This window comes from Aquarana catesbeiana, linkage group LG06 (genome assembly GCF_042186555.1).
Source record: "Aquarana catesbeiana isolate 2022-GZ linkage group LG06, ASM4218655v1, whole genome shotgun sequence".
In the NCBI taxonomy this organism is placed as follows: domain Eukaryota; kingdom Metazoa; phylum Chordata; class Amphibia; order Anura; family Ranidae; genus Aquarana; species Aquarana catesbeiana.
The window spans coordinates 33,402,199-33,423,401 of record NC_133329.1 but is presented as its reverse complement, the minus strand read 5'-3'; the positions used below and the strand labels follow the sequence as shown (position 1 = coordinate 33,423,401).

Below are 21,203 nucleotides of genomic sequence, written 5' to 3'. Positions count from 1 at the left end.
ACTGACCCCTATTTTCTCCCTATCCTTTTCCTACAGCAGCTTCAATACAGTGACACTATGGCTGCCCTAAACCCCTCTTTTATAGGGAGGAGGGCTGCCTTATCAAATTCCCCACATTTTTGGCTGCTCCAGGCCTGCTAACCATGGTTTATGTGTGGTAAATTATGATTTTAAAATGCCATGGTGTACTTGGTCAAAAAATTGCCAGGATCCCTGAATTCCGACCCTTGAGTTGGAACCCATGGCTGGATAAATCCAAACCTTATCCCAAGCCCTAACCTCAAAGATTTTAAAACTAAATCAATTTAATATAACAATGATGTATTAATTGTACCTGTTGCTTATTTCTGTTTACAGAGTCAGAGGCTTTTACTAATCTCCTTGTACTGTTGAAGATGGAGAAGTATATTTCTAATAAGCTGACTTTGGGGGATATTCTAGAAATCTCTGCAGAGTACAATAAAGACAATAAACCCCAGAAGATAGAAGATGTACCCTGGTGTACTCTGAGGAAGATCATGGCTCTGGACATTACTGCAAGGAACACTCTATATGACACCGATGCTGAAAAAGAAATTGATCCATTTGAAGCTATAAATGAGGATCCACAAAGTTCAAATTTTATGCACCCCATTGATGTCCTCTGTGTACTTCTGCATTGTTCAGACAATATTCTGCAACAGGAGATTGTGAGTAAAATGGCCATGTGTCAGTTTGCTGTCCCTCTGCTGCTCCCTGCTGGAGACAGGTCACATTGTACCTTCATGCTGTGGGCAATGAGAGACATTGTAAAAAAGTGGAGACCTCAGTCACTAGCTGACAGCAAAGGATTCAGAGAGGAAAATGTGGTGAATATTTCTATGCCAATCATTTCTTTTGTAAGATTGGGGAAAACCAAGCTGTCCAAATCCAAAACTCTGAATCAAGTTCTTAATCCAGCCCAGCACCAATACAACCTCTTCATACATGGTGATATGGAAGGAGGAAACCTTGAGAGGAAAATATCTGAAGGACTTGTGGAAATATCCTGGTATTTTCCCTGCAGTAAATCTGATATTTTTCCAGAAGCCTTTGCAGTGGCCAACCTACGTGGAGCCCTAGAGACCAACTGGGACCAGTTCACATTTCTGAGTGAAATCTCATCAGCTGTGTTTATATTTATGGAGACAATTAATGAGCGAGAATTCCAACTGTTATCAAAATGCAGTCAATGTGACACCACATTTTACTTTGTTGTTACTCCTAGTCCAGGGAAAGATATAGAGAAAGAGACACTACGCATTCTTCAGCGTCTATTACCAGTATTAGGAAGTGATAAGGAACAGGTTGTCTTGAAAAGCAAGTCAGAGAATGATGCAAGTTTCATAAAAAAAATCCAACCAAAACTTCAAAATATGTTAAATAAATGCTCCAAAAATGTAATACCAGGAGATCTCCCTAAATTCTTTGGTAAACATAATGTTGTGGTGGATGAAGATACAAATGAATGCCAAAAAGCAAAAGACCTTGCCAATAAAATTACTAGAGAAATCCATGATTTAGCACAGTATAAAAAGCAAGAAATGAAATTACAAGGAGATCTCTGGAAACAGTTGTCCAAAATAGAAAAAGAACTTTGCAGAATGAAAAATCAAGGAGAGGAGAATGCAGAAACATATCAGGCTGATCTGCTAAATAAATGCAATAACCTGCGCTCAGAGCAATATGAACACCAAACTCCAAAAGGTATAAAGATGTTTATAGATGCAATTACTGATTTGTCTCAGAAAGAAAGACAATATTTTCTGAAATGGATGAAATTTAAGCTTGATGGAATTTCTAGACACAATCTGACTGAACTTCAAAGTGCATATAAGGAGAAATGTACCAACACCACACATAGCAAAGAACTTCAGGACTTAGATCAGAAGCTGTCAGATAGCTCTTTAGGGATAGAACACTTTCTCCGTGAACTGGGTCAGTTCTATGAAGCTGAAAGTTCTTTGACAAATCAAAAACAAATTGTGAGACATCAAAATAATTTTTTTAAACTTCCAGGAATAGCAGCCAGTCTTCTGTTAGATGGATTTCCTTTGGAGCTTATTGATGGAGATGCTTCCAACATCCCCCTGCAATGGATAACAAATGTGTTGACTGAGTTGGACATCAGAACAAGAGGGCAATGTAGATTGAGAGTTATAACCGTGCTGGGAGTGCAGAGTACAGGAAAATCCACCCTTCTCAACACCATGTTTGGGTTAAAGGTAAAAGAGAACTTTCAGAAAAAGCTGGGCTGTCATTTCATCCTGGTGATTGACACTGAGGGTCTGAAAGCTCCAGAGTTGGCCTCACTGGAGGGCAGCTATGAACATGACAATGAACTGGCCACATTTGTGGTTGGGCTGAGTGATATCACCATAGTCAACATGGCCATGGAAAACACAACAGAAATGAAGGATATTTTACAGATTGTGGTCCATGCTTTTCTTAGAATGAAAGAAATTGGGAAGAAACCCAACTGCCAGTTTGTACACCAAAATGTCAGTGATGTATCGGCTCATGATAACAACATGAGAGACACAAAGAAACTTCTGGAACAACTGAATTAAATGACAAAAGAGGCTGCCAAAATGGAGAAAAAAAATGAGATTTCAGCTTTCACTGATGTGATCAACTACGATATTAAGAAGGACAATCGATACATTCCTGGCTTGTGGCAGGGAGAACCACCAATGGCTCCAGTAAATTATGGCTACAGCTTAAATGTGCTTGAGCTTAAAATGTATTTGTTTGAATGTTTGGATTGTGAGCGATCTATTAACAAACCATCCAGCATCCCTGACTTTATTGTTTGGATAGAAAGTTTATGGCGATCTGTGAAACACGAGAAATTCATCTTCAGTTTTAGAAACAGTCTGGTGGCCAAAGCCTACAATAAATTGTCTTCACAATATTCCCTATGGGAATGGGATTTTCGTAAAAATATTCTCCACTGGATGATCAGCGCAGAAGTCGACATTAAAAATCAATCTGGAGAAACATATGAAATCAATAAACATGAGCTGCAGAATATTCTTCTGGAGGAAGAAAACAAGATGACTGAATCACTAGAAAGATATTTTGAAAACTCAAAGAATGCTAATCTCATAGAACGACACAGAGAAGAATTTAAATTAAGTATACAGAGCCTGAGAAAAGAACTTGAAAGAAATGCTCTTAGCAAGTGTCATGAGGCTGTGTCTATCCAGAAAGGGAAAATACAAATCCAGGGCATCGAGAGGAAATCCCAGGCATTCATTGAAGATAAAATAACACATCTCCTGCAAAGATATAGACAGAATAATCATGAAGTAAGTGAAGAAGAAATTCAACAAGAATTTGAGTTGATGTGGAAGAAGACATTGTTAGATTTGCAGTTGGAAGAACTTAAGAGATGTGATGTGGATCATTCTCTTCTTCACCTTCTCAAAAATGACATGAGCAATAAAGGACCTGAGATAAATAAAGCATTAATTAGAGTTAAGGTTTTACATCAATATGCAAAGAAAGGTGTCAGGTTTTGTATAGATGATAAAAAGCACTTTGATCGCTCCATTAAATCTGTTTTACGCAACCTAATACATAAGCAAGAACATAAAAAGGGTAGAGATCTTGCTGCTTCAATAATTCGGACCAGTGACGAGTATATAAAAGAGAAGATGTCTTCCAGTGATGATTACAATGAAATGTTCTCTAAGGAATTACTAAACAAGATCAATGATAAACTTAATGATAAAGATGTGAAAAAGCTTAACTTTAGTAAACAGTTTGAGCTGGATATCAAACTTTTCATTTTTGGAAAAGCCTCTAAAGCCTTCCAGAAGTTACATGACAAGTTTATCCATGAGAATGACCCTAAACGTTGCTTGGAAAAGCTAAAGCCCCAGTACTTGTCTATATTGCTCATTATTTTACACAAAAAAGATGAGAGTCGAAGCAGAGCCAACCAGTTTTGTGAGCTGTGCCTGAAACCAGCAATAATAGATTATGTTTTCAAACATCTTGGACAAAATCTTGTGGATGAGATTGTAAGAGAAAATGTCATATTCCGCAGCAAAAGTTCTTTCCAGTGTACGGTTCTAGAGGAGCTTCTAGAAGACATGTCATTCCAAAAGTATGTTGAATTCATCAGTTCATATGAGAGCTTTATAAAAAACTGGATTTCAACTTACATCACAAACAAATATGACAGAGGACCAGCTTTAGAAACCTTGCAGGAGAATATTCTCTCATCAATTGACAAGAAAATAAAAAACGCTCTTAAAAACAAAAGATGCTTGAAGGAAAACTCTGTGTCAGGTTTTTTGGAGAAGTTCTGTGAGTTATTAAAAACAGAATTGGTGATCTCACAAAAAGAGATGAAAGTCCTCACATTCCTTAACTTGGGGGATGTTATGCAGTTCTCATCGGAAATTGAAAATTTCCTCCCAGAGACACAACAACAAATCCGATCAGAACTTAGATCTATAGATATACAGTATATTCTTTCCAGGATCATAGTGAAGCCTCTGCATGAATTGATCAGGAAGGTGGTTGGATGTGGCAAGCAGTGTCCTTTCTGTGGTGTCCCCTGTGAAGCTGCAGGGTATGACCATAAGAATCATTCAGCTTCCATTCACAGACCACAAGGATTGGGGAAGTTCTGTTTTGTGGAAAATGAGAAGCTGGTCGCTGATATCTGTTCTACTCGTGTTGTATCTAACTTAACTTTTAGAAATGCAGACACAGAAGGGAAAAGTCATCCTTATAAAGAGTATCGTACATTTTACCCAGATTGGTCCATTCAGCCTGACTCCAGCATTGAGTCCTCAGATTACTGGAAGTTCATCTTTGTAAAGTTTAAAAAAGAGTTTGCAGAAAAGTATGGAGCATTACCAGCTAAGCTGCCGGATACCTGGATGAAAATAACCAAAGAGCAAGCACTTAGAAGTTTGAAAAAAGCCTATAATGTGAATTGACCTCCCTATAGTGATCATTACAAACTGCTTTACATTGGGGACAAATGAGGGTACACAGTATTTTTACATAATGTATATTTCCCAATAAGTGAATTTAGAATGCAGAGAGCTAGTAATTACACAGAATGACCATTGCTCATACTGGATGCTACATTACCTGTGTATAACGCATATACTGTACCTGGATATATATATATATATAGGATTTATTACCATTTGACAATGATTTTCTAAATATGTGCAGCTAAGCAACTTCTCACTAGTTAGCAATGTTATATTGTGCAAAAAGTCTAAAAAGATCTTAATGAGATTCTATTGGATTTACCGTTTTTATATGCCAAGGAATTTACATGCCTCTACAACACATGTGAAGCCACGTTTAAAATAATAGCAATGCTATACAAACTTCTTGCTGCACTTTTACCTATAAAATATTACCCTATTATAAGAAGTATTAAATTCCTGGCTACTCCTGTACCAGTCCGGATGGATTAATGTAGAGCCTCTATTTCCACTTGTATTGGGAATTTTGTTTTAAAGAGGAAGTAAACCCCGATGGGTTTTACTTCCTCTTTTTTCCCCTGCAAAGTAAAAGCATAATGGGCTAGTATGCATCGCATACTAGTCCATTATGTAACACTTACCTGCAAAGGAAGCCCGTGATGTCCCCGCTGTCCCCGCTGGTCATCCATCTTAACCCCTCTTCCTGGACTCCAGCTCTGTGACTGGCCAGAGCCGCGTGATGTCACTCTCACACATGCACACAGGAGCCACCAGTCACGGCACAGGCCCTTTAGAAATGGCACAGGCCCTTTAGAAATAGCACGACCATTCCCTTTTTTCAGTGCGCATGCGTCAATGACGCCGGCGCAAGCTTATATGGTAAATATCTCCTAAACCGTGCAGGTTTAAGAGATATTTCCAGAACCTACAGGTAAGCCTTATTATAGCCTTGCCTGTAGGTAAATGTGGTGTAACAAGGTCAGTGGCGTCACTAGGGCTGGTGTCATCTGGTGAAAAAAAAATGGTGTCACCCCCCCTCCACCAACTATAGTCCTCCCTCAGTACAGACCACCCTCCCTCAGTACAGACCCCCTACACTAAGTACAGACCCCCCTCCCTCAGTATAGACCCCCTTCAGTGCAGACCTCCTTTAGTACAGACCCCAATTCATTGCAGACCCCTCATTCACTGCAGACCCCAATTCACTGCAGAACCCAATTCAGTGCAGAACCCAATTCAGTGCAGACCCCTAATTCAGTGAAGACATATTCAGTGCAGACCCCAATTCAGTGCAGATCCCAATTCAATGCAAACCCCCTCAGTGCATATCCCAATTCAGTGCAGACCCCTCAATTCAGTGAAGACCCCCTCAGTGTAGACCCCAATTCCGTGCAGACCCCCTCAGTGCAGACCCCAATTCAGTGCAGACCCCAATTCAGTGCAGACCCCCTCAGTGCAGACCCCAATTCAGAGCAGAACCCCTCAGTGCAGACCCCCTCAGTGCAGACCCCAATTCATTGCAGATCCCCCAATTCAGTGCAGACCCCCTCACTGCAGACCCATAATGTGTGCAGTGCATACCTCATATCACAGACATGTTCAGCAGTGCACCTCCTCCTGTGTACATGTAAACAGAGAGGAGGGGGAGGCAGCTTCACTCAGCTCGGCTGTGTATGAAACAGCCGGCGGCTTGAGAGATGCGGATCGTAGGTGCAGTGGCATTGACGGGGTCCTGCCGACAGGTGTTACCCCTCTGGCAGGTGTCACCCAAATGTCACCTGGGTGCGGCCCGCCCCCTGTAGTGACACCACTGAACAAGGTTTACAACCACTTTAATGAACTTGAGTATTGAGTCATGTTTAGTACAGTGGAATTATTGAGAGATTGTTGACTAACAATGTAATTATTGTAATTGATGGGGTCTGCTGCAACAAGTTTGTAATGACTGATATGTCACAGGGCCCCTTTCATTTTAAATGTGACTTTTTGATTTCATAGAAATAAAAAAATTAAAGCCTATACAAATATTTTTATGTGTATTTATACTGACTGCCTACAAGGAAAACCTTAAGGGTCTGGTTATTATTTTTTCCCATTTCCCATTATTTACACAACTTTTACCTAAGAGTCACATTTTTCCAACTGGATTTAATTGGGGAAATGTGTAAATCTTGGGTAAAAACATTTATAAATAGACCTTAAACCACTTGCCGACCAGCCGCCGCAGTTGTACTGAGGCAGAATGGCACGGCTGGGTGAAACAATGTTACCTTACGTCGCTTTGCCCAGTGGCCACTAGGGGAGCGCGCACGTCTGCTGCTCGCCCCCGGAGCCAATGCAAGTGCCCGGTAGTTGCGATGACCGCCGGGCTCCCGCGACCGCTTGTGACATGGCGAGAACCGGGATCTCTGTGTGTAAACACAGAGATCCCGGTTCTCTGAGGGGAGAAGAGACTGATCGTGTGGTCATACAAAGTATGAACACCAATCTATCTTTTCAATATACAAGTAAAGGCGCAAATCTGGAAAAATTAGATAAACACCATGACATGCAAATAGTATATATAAAAATTATAATGTATGTGGGTTAAAAACATGGTTAGGGAGAAAGGGAACAGTCCATAGTTCATAAAAGTACACAAATAAAACAAAGGGAGAAGGAATGATGGTGGAGATCCACATCTAGGGCTGCCTTCAGGGGGGAACTGAAACCAAGTTCCAAAAATCTGAGAGAAAGCACAAAGAGAGAGGCTTTGATAATGTCCTATGACGAAACGCGTAAGGCGGAGTCACGCTTACACGTCACACCCGGAAGCTCTGGTTGGAACGCAAGCTGGGACGCATGCCGCTCCCGGCTTCCTGGTCTTGTTCGTTGTAAAGCCGAGCTGTACTGGGTTAGCTGCTTGTGGTTTATATGTACTTTTTGTGAATAAACCTGAACTTACTTCACTACGGAAGTCCCCTGTTTCTTCTTTCTAATGGAGGAAAACATATACTGATGGTGGTGTGGCACGGAATAGTCCATCTCTGAAACGCCAGCTGGGAACCTGAACCGGATTACCAGGACATATTCACGGAGGTTAAGCTTGATTCCTAAGGGAACATCCACTCTAAGTTACCCACTCTATGCCCACGACCCCTGCAGGGGTGACTGCCTCTGGTGAGTGGGGACACATTGGGGGAGCACTTGGAGTCACTATTGCTGATGCGCACAGAAGTCACCGTTGATTTTCATTATTTATTACTTTTATTGAACTGCACAGAGATTTTGGTTTCTCACAGAGACTTTTTGGGCTTGTAGGGATTTTCTTCATATACAAGTCTATTCTAGTGTTATGTATACACGGCCCTGATATACTTTTAAAGACTATGGTATATGTGTCACATGTAATTATAATTTATATATTTTTTATCTTCATCTTTTTCATTTTCATTATTATTTTTTTCATTTTTAATTTTATATATATACATATACACATATACACATGTTTGAATGTCGGTTAGGGTAGATGATACCACTTCACTATATGTAGCAGCCAACTGGGCTGCACGCATACACTGAGCTCATTTTTTGACTACACGCTACTGCTGGTGTTTGTTTTAAGGGGCCTACAGCCCTTTTTTAAGCACACATTGAATAAATACTGGAGTGCTGCACATCATTGTTACTGGCCCTTAGGGGCACACTGTTACAGTATAGATAAATGTATCGTATATCACTGCATGGGAATAGTGCACGTTTATGATTACCATCACGCATTATTTATAAGTGTTAATTAGACTGGGACCAGCACTATTTATGTTTATGTTTGGATTATAATTGGTTATTTAAATCCCAATAGGGTAGCGCCATTTCCCCATTTTTTATATTTATACCTTATTAGTCCTAATTGGGAACTAATTTAGGGGTAGGCTGCAACCCTCCAAGTCCTAAGCGCGGACTTTTAATCTATAATAACAAAGAGAGAGGCGCCTCTGTGTGTAGATGTTAAAAACAATTTATTAGGATCATATGTACAAACAACTCACATTTTATGAAGTCATCAATAAGCATATAGTAAGATAGGGGGTACATCCATCGTGGGGATAGTCCTCAGATCCATCAAAGAAGCTCTTCCTGCTTGCTGGGCGCGTGGCCCCGTGAGCTGAACACCGCAAGATAGTGAAAGCCGGCCGCGGTGGAGAGGAGGCTCAAAGTGAGGCCTGGAACGCAGATGGATGGCAGGCAAGGAGAGATGACATAACTGGCAAGCGATTCGTTTCACGAGCATACGGGCTGCAATGACGTGGCAGTCGCGCTCCTTCATCAAGCTACAGATGGATAGTGATACTGACATTTAGGAGTCTATTGGGGAGGGAGGTGGCCAAGGGAGAAGCACTATGACCTATCATAGTTTGTAGACGCTATAACTTTTGCGCAAACCAATCAAAATACGCTTATTGCGATTTTTATTACCAAAAATATGTATAAGAATTCATATCAGCCTAAACTGGGATGTTGCACGACTGCGCAATTGTCAGTTAAAGCGACACAGTGCCGAATCGCAACAAAATGGCCTGGTCAATCAGCAGCCAAATCTTCTGGGGCTGAAGCCGTTAAGTGTAATATTCTCTGGTTTGGGGGTTACATTGTTTGCAATGATTTAAGGCAGAAGTCATACACCCAATTATTACTGTTCCCCCCTCCCCGCCTTGGTTCAGAAATTGGCAGTGACAATAAGAACTTCAGTGAAGTCAATAAATAAGGCAAATTAAGGTCATTTTGGTGTTTTTTAAGGGTGCAATGGTGAAGGGTTACAGAAAAATATTTGAAAGATTCATAACCTGATCTTGTGCCATTCAAATGCACACAAAAACACGGAAAAAGACATGTTTTTAAATATTTTCATCGAAGATTCACACAACCTCTGGAAGGTTTTCCCCCCTTCATGACCGGGAAATCTTTTGGTATTCAGCACTGCGCTACTTTAACTGATACTGAAGATGTCACAGACACATCATGGACACTTCAGATTGTAAACCCCACATGCCTCATGACAGGCACTTTATGACATGCGGACAGCTGCGTGCCTCACAGCTGGCACAGAGTGATCAAGGTATGACATGAGAAGTGTGTTCTTGACTTCCTCGGTGAATGCAGCAAAGCTGGTCAGCAGTTGAGGCTACTTTAAGATCCATTGGATACTGAGAGCTGGAGCCATCATGGATCGTGTCATCGCCTACCCTACACAAAGACGGCAAGGCGATTGCTACTGGCCAGTTTAGCGGACCTGCCTTGGTAGGGTAAGACTGCTCGCTTCTTCACTTCACACACATATTGTTCCTCCTGGGGACTAACAAGCATAGTTGCATTTTGTACCATCATCCAAAGGTGTTGGACAGCTGCACAGCTCAGCGCTTTTCCCTTCTTACATCACTTATTACACCTTGTTTTTGGTATCCCATGCTTTCCATCTGCATGCAGATGATGTTCGACATGCGCTTCACATTGGCCATTTTTTGATATATTGTTTGACTTTTATAATGTCCTTATTACCATATTACCACTTAGTGCACAGCCATTTTATGAGTACAGCAAGTATCTTGCATGGAAAGCCCCGGGGCCTATGTGGGCTATAAAGGGTAGATTACATAAGAGGAGTATTTCTCATTTCCTTATTCCCATGAGGGTTTAACACTGACATTTGCAGCATTTGCAGCACCCATAGTTGCACATACCCCATAGTCTGGACTTGTATTACTGTGACATTGGGGTTGATTTACTAAAGGCAAATCCACTCTGCACTACAAGTGCACTGAATGTACTCACGGCTGTAGGGAACCTTCAAAAGCTTACGCCCAAGACGACACACACCGGCCATCGTAAGAGTGAGCTTGGCATTGTTAATTAGCCATGACAATGCGTTTCAGGGGGCATTTCCTACTTTTTCATGTCCTGAATGGCACTGTACCCTCAAAGCAACCACAAACTAAAATTAAAGCAAAATACCCCAAAAATAGGAACACACGAAAGAGCAGCTAAGGGGGTTATTGTCCAAGAGCCAGCAATCAAACTGGTTTCTGATACAGATAGTAGTCCTAGTAAGATATTTTTGTTTAAATGAAGAAGGGGTGTTGACAAAACCCCACCACTTAAATTAGTAATAGTAAAACCCAGTTTGCTAACTGACCTCTATTTTCTTCCTATCCTTTTCCTACAACAGCTTCACTACAGTGACACTATGGCTACCATAAGCCCCTCTTTTATAGTGGGCTGGCTTATCAAATTCCCCACATTTTTGGCTGCTCCAAGCCTGCTAACCATGGTTTATGTATAGTAAATTATGATTTTAAAATGCCATGGTGTACTTGGACAAAAATTTGCCAGGATCCATTGAATTCCGACCCTTGAGTTTAAATCCATGGCTGGATAAATCCAAACCTTATCCCAAGCCCTAACCTCAAAGATGTTAAAACTAAATCAATTTAATATAACGATGATGTATTAAACTCTTGCCTACTTTGCAGCTTTCAGCTCTGTCACACTTTGAATGACAATTGTGCGGTCATGCTAAACTGCACAAAAAATGAATATTTTATAATTTTTTTTCACACAAATGGAGCTTTCTTTTGGTGGTATTTAATCACCTCTGAGGTTTTTACTTTTTGATAAACAAACAAAAACAGACAGACATTTTTAAAAAAAAAAACATGTTTCATAGTTTGTTATAAAATTTTGCAAATGGGTAATTTTTCTCCTTCATTGATATTCACTGATGAGGCTGCACTGATGGGCCCTGATGGGCTGCACTGATAGGCACAAATAAGACGACACTAATGGGCATTGATAAGACGGCACTGATGGGCACTGATAAGGTGGCACTGAAGGGCACTGATAAGACGGCACTCATGGGCCCTGATGGGTGGCACTGGTGGGTGGCACTGATGAGAGGCACTGATGAATGTCACTGATAGGTGGCACTGGGCACTGGTAGGTGGCACTGATGGGCACTGGTAGGTGGCACTGGTAGGTGGTATTGATAGGCAGCACTGATGATGACACACTGGTTGGTGATTTATAGGTGGCACTGTGGGCACTGATAGGTGACACTGTGGGCACTGATGGGTGACACTGTGGGCACTGATGGGTGACTGACACTGTGGGCACTGGTAGGGGGCACTGATGGGCACTGGTAGGTGGCACTGGTAGGTGGTATTGATAGATAGCACTGGTGATGATGCACTGATTGGTGATTTATAGGTGGCACTGTGGGCACTGATAGGTGGCACTGTGGGCACTGATAGGTGACACTGTGGGCACTAATGGGTGATTGACACTGTGGGCACTGGTAGGTGGTGCTGGTGTGTACTGGTAGGTGATGCTGGTGGGCACAGAAGCCTCTCCACAATTGGGACCGATGTCCCTCTCGCAGCCACCGGTGATCTACTTTTTTTTTCTCCTCACGCTATCAGCATAAGGAGAAACAATTGCTGATTGCCGGCTCTGTGTACGTCACATGATCAGCTTCATTGGCTGACAGCTGATCACGTGGTAAGGGGTTGGGATCGACCCCTCACTCCAATCTGTGATCAGCCAAGTCTCATAGACTCGCTGATCACAGAGCGCGCTACTCGGGGACGCCCTCCTCACAAATTGAGTCCACACTGCAGCCACCTTTCGGCTATAGCATGGACGCGAAGTGGTTAATTTTACTTGTAGCTTATTTCTGTTTACAGAGTCAGAGTCTTTTACTAATCTCCTTATACTGTTGAAGATGGAGAAGTATATTTCTAATAAGCTGACTTTGGGAGATATTCTTGAAATCTCTGCAGAGTACAATAAAGACAATAAACCCCAGAAGATAGAAGATGTACCCTGGTGTACTCTGAGGAATATCATGGCTCTACTGCAAGGAACACTCTATATGACACCGATGCTGGAAAAGAAAATGATCCATTTGAAGCTATATTTGAGGATCCACAAAGTTCAAGTTCCATGCACCCCATTGATGTCCTCTGTGTACTTCTGCATTGTTCAGACAATATTCTGCAACAGGAGATTGTGAGTAAAATGGTCATGTGTCAGTTTGCTGTCCCTCTGCTGCTCCCTGCTGGTGACAGGTCACATTGTACCTTCATGCTGTGGGCAATGAGGGACATTGTGAAAAAGTGGAGACCTCAGTCACTAGCTGACAGCAAAGGGTTCAGAGAGTAAAACGTGGTGAATATTTCCACGCCAATCATTTCTTTTGTAAGATTGGGGAAATCCAAAATTCTGAATAAAATTCTTACTCCAGCCCAGCAGCAATACAACTTCTTCATCCATGATGATATAGAAGGAGGAAACCTTGAGAGGAAAATATCTGAAGGACTTGTGGAAATATCTTGGTATTTTCGCTGCAGTAAATCTGATATTTTTCCAGTACCCTTTGCAGTGGCCAACCTACATGGAGACCTGGAGACCAACTGGGACCAGTTCACATTTCTGAGTGAAATCTCATCAGCTGTGTTCATATTTATGGAGACAATCAATGAGCAAGAACTCCAACTGTTATCAACATGCAGTCAGTGTGACACCACATTTTACTTTGCTGTTATTTTACTCCTAGTCCAGAAAAAGATATAAAGAGACATTAAGTATTCTTCAGTGTCTATTACCAGTATTACAATGTGAGAAGGAACATGTTGTCTTGAGAAGCAAGTCAGAGAATTATGCAAGTTTCATAATAAAATCCAACCAAAACTTCAAAATATTTTAAATAAATGCTCCAAAAAAATCTCCCTAAATTCTTTAATAAACATAATGTTGTGGTGGTTGAAGATACAAATGAATGCCACAAAGCACCTTGCCAATAAAATCACTTGAGAAATTCAGAATATAGCACAGTATCAAAAGCAAGTAATGAAATTGCAAGGAGATCTCTGGAAACAGTCGTCCAAAATAAAAAAATAACTTTGCAGAATGTAAAATCAAGGAGAGAAACATTCAGAAACATATCAGGCTGATCTGCAAAATAAATGCAATAACCTGCGCTCAGAGCAATATAGACACCAAACTGCAAAAGGTATACAGATGTTTACAAATGCCCTTACTGAGTTGTCTAAGAAACAGAGACAACATTTTATAAAGTGAATGAAATTTCAGCTTGATGCAATTGCTAGACACAATCTGACAGAACTTCAAAGTGCATATAAGAAGAAATGTACCAACACTGCACATAGAAAAGAACTTCAGGACTTTGATCAGAAACTTTCAGATAGCTCTTTAGGGATAGAACACTTTCTACGTGAACTGGGTCAGCTCTATGAAGCTGAAAGTTCAATGACAAATCAAAAACAAATTGAGAGACATCAAAAAAAGTTTTCTAAACTTCCAGGAGTAGCACCCGATCTTCTGTTAGATGAATTTCCTTTGGAGCTTATTGATGGCGATACCTCCAACATCACCCTGCAATAGATAACATGTTTTAACTGAGTTGGACATCAGAACAAAGGGACAATGTAAATTGAGAGTTATAACTGTGCTGGGATTGCAGAGTACAGGAAAATCCATCCTTCTCAACACCATGTTTGGTCTGCAGTTCCCCAATGGCCAGTGGAGGATTCACACGAGGAGCCGTCATGACTCTTCTAAAGGTAAAAGAGAACTTTCAGGAAAAGCTGGGCTGTCACTTCATCCTGGTGATTGACAATGAGGGGCTGAAATCTCCAGAGTTGGCCTCTCCAGAGGGCAGCTATGAACATGACAATGAACTGGCCACACTAGTGGTTGGGCTGAGTGATATCATCATAGTCAATATGGCCATGGAAAACACAATAGAAATGAAGGATATTTTACAAATTGTGGTCCATGCTTTTCTTAGAATGAAAGAAATTGGAATGAAGCCCAACTGCCAGTTTGTACACCAAAATGTCATTGATGTATCGGCTCCTGATAAGAACACGAGACACAAAGAAACTTCTGGAACAGTTGAATGAAATGACAAAGGAGGCTGCCAAAATGGAGAATAAAAATGAGTTTTCAACTTTCACTGATGTGATAAAGTACGATATTAAAAAGGACAATGGGTACATTCCAGGCTTGTGGCAGGGAGACCCACCAATGGCTCCAGTAAATCTTGGCTACAGCTCAAATGTGCTTGAGCCTCAGATGTATTTGTTTGCTTGGATAGAAAGTTTGTGGTGGTCTGTGAAACACGAGAAATTCATCTTTAGATTTAGAAACAGCCTTGTGGCCAAAGCCTACAATAAATTGTCTTCATAATATTCCTTGTGGTAATGGGGTTTCTGTAAAATAATTCACAACTGGGTGATCAGCGCAGAAAATGAAAATAGAAATCAGTCCAGAGAAACATATGAAATCAATAAACATGAGCTGCAGAATATTCTTCTGGAGGAAGAAAACAAGATGACTGAATCACTAGAAAAATATTTTGAAAGCTCAGAAAAATGTTAATCTCATAGAATGACACAGAGAATAATTCAAATTAAGTATTTAAAGAAAAGCTCTTGAAAGAAACGCTCTTAGCAAGTTTCATAGGCTGTTTCTATGCAGAAAGGGAAAATAAAAATCCAGGACATTCAGAGTAAATCGCAGACATTGAAGATAAAATAACACATCTCCTGCAAAGATATAGACAGAATAATATTGAAGTAAGTGAAGAAGAAATTCAACAAGAATTTGAGTTGATGTGAAGAAGACGTTATCAGATTTGCAGTTTGAAGAACTTAAGAGATGTGATGATGATGATTCCCTTCTTCACCTTCTCAAAAATGACATGAGCAATAAAGGACCTGAGATAAATAGAGCATTAATTAGGATTAAAGTTTTAAATCAGTATGCAAAGAAAGGTGTCAGGTTTTGTATAGATGATAAAAAGCACTTTGATCACTCCATTATATCTGTTTTAGTATTTAAGCAAGAACATATTAATGAGGTTAGCGATCTTATTGCTTCAATAATTCAGATCAGTGATGAGTATATAAACAAGAAGTTGTCTTCCAGTTATGATTACAATGTAATGTACTCCAAGGAATTGCTACACAAGATGAATAATATGCTAAATTATAAAAATGTGAAAAAACTTAACTTTAACAAACAGTTTGAGCTGGATATCAAACTTTTCATTTTTGGAAAAGCCTCTCAAACTTTCCAGAAGTTACATGACACGTTCATTCATGAGAATGACCCTAAACTTTGCTTAGAAAAGCTAAAGCCTCAGTACTTGTCTACATTTATCAGTATCTTCCACAACAAAGATGAAAATCGAAGCAGAGCTAGACAGTTTTGTAAACTGTGCCTAAAACCAGCAATGGATTATGTTTTCAAACATCTTGGGCAAAAAATGGTGGATGAGCAATTGTGAAAATGTGACATTTAGCAGCCAAAGTTTTTTCCAGTGTACCATATTAGAGGAGCTTCTAGAAGACTTGTCCTTCCAACTGTATGTTGAATACATCAGTTCATTTGGGAGCTTTACAAAAAAATTGATTTTAACTTACATCACAAACAAATATCGCCGAGCATCAACTTTACAGACATTGCAGGGATTTATTTTGTCTTCCATTGACAAGAAAATAAAAAACGCTCTTGAGAAAGGAAAGATGTTTGGAGGAAAACTCTGTGTCAGGTTTTTTGGAGCAGTTCTGTGAATTGCTAAAAACAGAATTGGTGATTTCACAGACAGAGTTGAAAGTCATCGCATTTCACAACTTGGTGAATGTTCAGGAGTTTTCGTCAGAAATTGAACACTTTCTCACGGGGACACAACAACAAATCCTATCAGAATTTAGATCCTTTGATATAGAGTCTGTTCTTACCAGGGTGACGGTGAAGCCTCTGGATGAATTGTTCAGGAAGGTGGTAGCTCTATTTGTGGGAAAAGGACATCAATTTTGTTTGGGAGCCACGTCGCACGACCTTGCAATTGTCAGTTAAAGCGACGCAGTGCCGAATCGCAAAAAGTGGTCTGGTCTTTGGCCAGCCAAATGGTCCGGGCTGAAGTGGTTAATGCTAATTCACTGCCCTATAGTGATTCATAGTAAAGAGAATATTACTAACTGCTTTTCAATGGGGACAAATGAGGATTCACAATATTTTTACTGCTCAAAAGGTCTGCTGCTTAAATAGTAACATACCAACCAAAATGTCATACTGTGTAGGAAATCTAAAAAGATCTTGATGGGACTCTATTGGATTTATCAACTTCATCTGTCAAGGAAATGACATGCCTCTACAACCCATGCGACTCCACATTTACAATAATGTCAATGGTATACACTTTTCTTGCTGCATTTTACCTAAACAATAATAAACTATTACAAAACGCATTACATTACTGGTTACTTCTGTGCCAGTCAAGATAGATTTATATAGAGCCTTTTTATTTCATCTTTTTGGGGACTTTTGTTTTATTGAACTTGAGTTTTGAGTCATGTTGATTACAGTTGATTTATTGAGAGATTATTTACTTGCAATGTAAATGCTGTAGTTGATGGGGTCTGCTATAACAAGTTTATTATGACTGGTATATGTCATGGGTCCCCTTTGATAAATGTAACCATTTGACTTGGTAGAAATAATAAGATTAAAGCCTTTGTACAAATGGTTTTGTGTGTATTTATACTAACTGCCTACAATTAAAATGTTAGGGATCTGTTTATTGTTTTTTTCCCAATATTTATACAACTTTCACCTAAGATTCACAGTTTTGTAATTGGATTCAATTTGGAGAAATGTGTAAATCTTGGGTGAAAATATTTATAATTGGACAATAAGTGTGGTATTCTCTGGTTTGGTGGCTAGCTTGTTAGTAATGATTTAAATGAGAAACCATACACCCAATAATCTTCCTGATACACCCAATAATCTTCTTGATACACCCAATAATTGCACATACTTTTGCTCAGAAATTAACAGGTATGAGTGAAATTAGGAGTTTTAGCGTTGCTGACATTTCAGAAAAATGCTGGCAATTTTTTTGCAATTTCGGGTGAACATCAATGGACTCTATACAGAAGGCAAAGTTAAGGGAAAAAATCCAAAATACAAAAGGACACTAATGCCGCGTACACACGATTGGAATTTCAGCCAGCAAAAGACCGATGAGAGCTTTTCTTCGGAAAATGCGACTGTGTGTATGCTCCATCGGAATTTAGCTGGCCGAATTCCCGCCAGCAAAAATTTGAGAGCATGTTCTCAATTTTTCCGACGGAAAAACTTTTGATCGTGTAATTCCGATCGTGTGTATGCAATTCCTATGTGCAAAAACGCACGCATGCTCAGATTCAACTACGAGACGGAAGCTATTGGCTATTGGGTATTGAACTTACTTTTTCTAGTCCAGTCGTAAGTGTTGCACGTTACCGCGTTCTTGGCGGTCGGAATTTGGTGTGACAGCGTGAATGCAAGACAGCTTGAGCGAAATCCCATCGGAATTCCATCAAGAAAACCATCAGAGCTTTTTCCGACCAAAAGTCCGATCGTGTGTACGCGGCATAAGGGGTGAATTTATAAATATTTTCATCCAAGACTCCCACAACATTTTTTAATTTGATTAAATTGGAAAATATTGAGAATTCTGGGTGAAAATTGTATAAATTTTAAGTGAAAAATCTATAAATAGCCCCCAAAATTATATAAACTAAGCAAAACTTAACCTCCTTAGCAGTATTCCCGAGTGTGGCTCAGGGTTCATTTCCAATGGCAAAAACGGTAACCCCCTGAGCCACACTCCGGATTGCATAGCAGGATCCATGTACAGCTTACTTACCTTGTCCCTAGGATCCTTCGATGTCCTCCTGCTGTGTTCTCCGCTGGATCATCCGTCCAATGATTTACTATTCAGGGCTCCGTTCACCTGGTCTTGAGAAGGTTAAAAAAAACTTCTTCGGGAGGGGATCTCCACCATAGATTCCTCGAGAGGGAAGTCTGGTGGATTTTTCCTTGAATACTAGAGAAAATTGAGTACTGTCCGTGATACTTTTTTTATTTGCACTAACATACAATTTTTCAGGACAAGCTTTCGGGGTATGTCCCCTTCTTCAAGGTCCAAGCAGTACTGATTCACAAATTTTTAAGCAGAATGTTAAAGAAGAAAAAAAAAAAAAAAAAAAGAGAAAACCAAACACATACAAATCAATGATAATCAAATCAAGTATCCTTGAATACTAGAATTCCCGCTTGCATCTTCTATAGCCATAGCTTTCTGAGTATGTTTTAGTTTGAGGCTTCTTTGTATCACTGAGGAAAGTTGTTTAGATAGATAATAATATAAAATTATGTTTTCTAGATGGGTGACATTTCTCAATTTTTGGTACTTCCTTTCCCCAGTATGGGTTACATACCATGTGATTACCATTTAGTGCTGATTTTTTCCTCTGTCCACTGACTAGATTTGATTTTTTGTAATTTATTAATTGTTTTATTGTAGTATCCACCCTCAAATGAGGTGTGTAGTGTCATATATATATATATCTTTCATTTGTAAAAATATGCTGTAATCAAGTCTTTGTGCCGAAACATGTAAGCTGTTTTTATCCACCTACAGTATCTCACACAAGTAAGTACACCCCTCACATTTTTGTAAATATTTTATTATATCTTTTCATGTGACAACACTGAAGAAATGACTCTTTGCTACAATGTAAAGTAGTGAGTGTACAGCTTGTATATCAGTGTAAATTTGCTGTCCCCTCAAAATAACTCAACACACAGCCATTAATGTCTAAACCGCTGGCAACAAAAGTGAGTACACCCCTAAGTGAAAATGTCCAAATTGGACCCAATTAGCCATTTTCTCTCCCCGGTGTCATGTGACTCGTTAGGTGTGAATGGGGGAGCAGGTGTGTTAAAATTGGTGTTATCGCTCTCACTCTCTCATACTGGTCACTGAAAGTTCAACATGGCACCGCATAGCAAAGAACTCTCTGAGGATCTGAAAACAAAAATTGTTACTTTACATAAAGATAGCCTAGGCTATAAGAAGATTGCCAAGACCCTGAAACTGAGCTGCAGCACAGTGGCCAAGACCATACAGCAGTTTAACAGGACAGGTTCCACCGATTACAGGCTTCACCATGGTCGACCAAAGAAGTTGAGTTCTGCATCATATCCAGAGGTTGTCTTTGGGAAATAGACGTATGAGTGCTGCCAGCATTGCTGCAGAGGTTGAAGGGGTGGGGGGTCAGCCTGTCAGTGCTCAGACCATTCGCCGCACACTGCATACTGGAATCATGTCCTGTGGTCTGATGAGACCAAGATAAACTTATTTGGTACAGATGGTGGTGTCAAGCGTGTGTGGTGGCAACCAGGTGAGGCATGGTGGTGGGAGTGTCATGGTCTGGGGCTGCATGAATGTTGCCAGCACTGGGGAGCTACAGTTCATTGAGGGAACCATGAATGCCAACATGTACTGTGACATACTGAAGCAGGGCATGATCCCCTCCCTTCAGAGACTGGACCGCAGGGCAGTATTCCAACATGATAATGACCCCAAACACACCTCCAAAATGACCACTACCTTGCTAAAGAAGCTGAGGGTAAAGGTGATGGACTGGCCAAGCATGTCTCCAGACCTAAACCCTAACGAGCATCTGTGGGGCATCTTCAAATAGAAGGTGGAGGAGTGCAAGGTCTCTAACATCCACCAGCTCCGTGATGTTGTCATGGAGGATTGAAGAGGACTCCAGTGGCAACCTGTGAAGCTCTGGGGAACTCCATGCCCAAGAGGGTTAAGGCAGTGCTGGTAAATAATGGTTTCCTGTGCTTACTCCAATAGAAAGGAAGGCAGCAGTATGGATTCCTCTACTATGCTTTAATTCACAGATCTACACAGTGGTTTACGTAACAAATCTGGTTTACATAACAATATTTCAGGGATTTATCGATCTGGGACAGGATCAGACAAATTGAACAAAGAAACAACATTGTAATCCACCCTGCGGACAAAGGGGGAGGTATTGTTATACTAACCAAAGCAGTTTATGATAAAGAAATGATGCAGATTTTGAGTGATGATAGCACCTATAAAATCCTATCAAAGAAGCCCACCCAAGATTCAAAATTCCAACTACAGGAATTGGTGAACCATGCAGTAGACAATCATATTCTCAAAAAAAAAAAAAGGAACAAGATATCTAATTCCAGACACCCCTATTATGCCAGTATTGTATCAAGTTCCAAAAATACACAAGAATGCTACCAATCCCCCAGACAGACCTATTCTGAGCAGTATTCATTCACTTT

At 40.3% G+C, this 21,203-nt stretch overlaps 2 pseudogenes; both read left to right on the top strand.

The window, feature by feature from the left end:
* The first annotated feature begins 243 nt into the window (after nt 1–243).
* Nucleotides 244–7,927, top strand: LOC141148288 (up-regulator of cell proliferation-like; annotated as a pseudogene).
* A 4,805-nt stretch (nt 7,928–12,732) lies between these two features.
* On the top strand, nt 12,733–16,895 carry LOC141147938 (up-regulator of cell proliferation-like; annotated as a pseudogene).
* The last annotated feature ends 4,308 nt before the right edge of the window (nt 16,896–21,203 follow it).